Source organism: Centroberyx gerrardi, unplaced genomic scaffold (assembly GCF_048128805.1).
Source record: "Centroberyx gerrardi isolate f3 unplaced genomic scaffold, fCenGer3.hap1.cur.20231027 Scaffold_54, whole genome shotgun sequence".
NCBI lineage: Eukaryota > Metazoa > Chordata > Actinopteri > Beryciformes > Berycidae > Centroberyx > Centroberyx gerrardi.
Genome location: NW_027605188.1, coordinates 472150 through 474649, shown reverse-complemented (window position 1 = coordinate 474649; position 2500 = coordinate 472150).

Below are 2500 nucleotides of genomic sequence, written 5' to 3'. Positions count from 1 at the left end.
TCTGTCTCTGCATCACTTCCTGCTGTCTGTCTGTCCGTCTCTGCATCACTTCCTGCTGTCTGTCTGTCTGTCTGTCTCTGCATCACTTCCTGCTGTCTGTCTGTCTGTCCGTCGCTGCATCACTTCCTGCTGTCTGTCTGTCCGTCGCTGCATCACTTCCTGCTGTCTGTCTGTCTGTCCGTCGCTGCATCACTTCCTGCTGTCTGTCTGTCTGTCCGTCGCTGCATCACTTCCTGCTGTCTGTCTGTCTGTCTCTGCATCACTTCCTGCTGTCTGTGTGTCCGTCGCTGCATCACTTCCTGCTGTCTGTCTGTCTGTCTGTCTCTGCATCACTTCCTGCTGTCTGTCTGTCTGTCCGTCGCTGCATCACTTCCTGCTGTCTGTCTGTCCGTCGCTGCATCACTTCCTGCTGTCTGTCTGTCTGTCCGTCGCTGCATCACTTCCTGCTGTCTGTCTGTCTGTCCGTCGCTGCATCACTTCCTGCTGTCTGTCTGTCTGTCCGTCGCTGCATCACTTCCTGCTGTCTGTCTGTCTGTCCGTCGCTGCATCACTTCCTGCTGTCTGTGTGTCCGTCTCTGCATCACTTCCTGCTGTCTGTGTGTCCGTCGCTGCATCACTTCCTGCTGTCTGTCTGTCCGTCTCTGCATCACTTCCTGCTGTCTGTCTGTCCATCTCTGCATCACTTCCTGCTGTCTGTGTGTCCGTCTCTGCATCACTTCCTGCTGTCTGTGTGTCCGTCGCTGCATCACTTCCTGCTGTCTGTCTGTCCGTCGCTGCATCACTTCCTGCTGTCTGTCTGTCCGTCGCTGCATCACTTCCTGCTGTCTGTCTGTCTGTCCGTCGCTGCATCACTTCCTGCTGTCTGTCTGTGTGTCCGTCTCTGCATCACTTCCTGCTGTCTGTCTGTGTGTCCGTCTCTGCATCACTTCCTGCTGTCTGTCTGTCCGTCGCTGCATCACTTCCTGCTGTCTGTCTGTGTGTCCGTCTCTGCATCACTTCCTGCTGTCTGTCTGTCTGTCCGTCTCTGCATCACTTCCTGCTGTCTGTCTGTGTGTCCGTCTCTGCATCACTTCCTGCTGTCTGTCTGTCCGTCGCTGCATCACTTCCTGCTGTCTGTCTGTGTGTCCGTCGCTGCATCACTTCCTGCTGTCTGTCTGTCCGTCTCTGCATCAGTTCCTGCTGTCTGTCTGTGTGTCCGTCTCTGCATCACTTCCTGCTGTCTGTCTGTCCGTCTCTGCATCACTTCCTGCTGTCTGTCTGTCTGTCCGTCTCTGCATCACTTCCTGCTGTCTGTCTGTCTGTCCGTCGCTGCATCACTTCCTGCACAACATGTTTCCTTTGTTACACAATATAACGTATCTACGTGTCTAGTTCAATTCTGTTGTTTTTGTTGGATTGGTTTGTCAATAAGTCGCAAAAAGACACTGGCCACAGGAAGTCGTAATGGACCGGTTTAGCTGTTACCATGACGATGTGAAATCCTATTATGCACCACTCTTTGTTGAGGGAAATTATTCCAAATGTGCAGTTTGTTGTGTGGTTACAAACGCTTAACGACCATGAGAGATAACTTGACTATTTCCATTTTACAGTAAGTATCACAATCCTTCAAGCTAATGTTAGCTAGGCCCATCAGAGAGAGCAACACATCAAATAACAGAAATGCACTGTATCGTGTAGATAATGCTAACGTTATGCTAATGCTAATACACGCTAGCCAGCGATGCTAATGCCAACGTTAGGGTACTGCTGGTAAGTAACGCAAACATGAAGATTACAGTCGAAGTAATAAAGAATCTCTTAGCTGCACAACTAAACATCTGAAATGAAATCCACACATTTAATCCAAACATGGCAGAGGAGACATGCTGTCATCAGTAGCTGCAGGTTGGCAGAGAACCTGAACAACCTGACTGTCCTTGAACTGTCCTTGAAGATGATTAATGATTGTTATGGGGAGATAAACAGTCCCAACAGCAGGGCAGCTGGTCTTTTGTTCACCCTGTCCCCGGGTTCCTTCAGAGACCGAGGGACGGCTAGCAGACCTTTGTCGTTGGACCTAAGGGGCCTAACGGTGCTGTGGGGGGTCAGGAGTTGTGTCCAGGGGCGAGACCACGCAGCGCTTTGAAGACAAACTGAAGAACGTTGAACTGAATCCTAAAATGGGCAGGGAGCGAAGCCAGGACTGGTCTGATGTGGTCTCTCTTTTTCAGACTGATCTCACAGAAAAACGTGAAATGAACACGACAAGTTCACAGCGAATTACGTGTTGGTGGAACGCAAAGTGTTACGTTTAGTGTTCCCAGCACAATACGGTTATACACAGGAAGTAGTGTGACATTGAAATAGCACGGTGGCTAGTAAGGGTGTTGAGGTCGGGGTGGGGTGAGGTGGGGCGGGGCGGTGGACGGGCGGGGCGGTGGACGGGCGGGGCAGTGGACGGGCGGGGCGGGGCGGTGGACGGGCAGGGCGGGGCGGGGCAGTGGATGGGCAGGGTGGG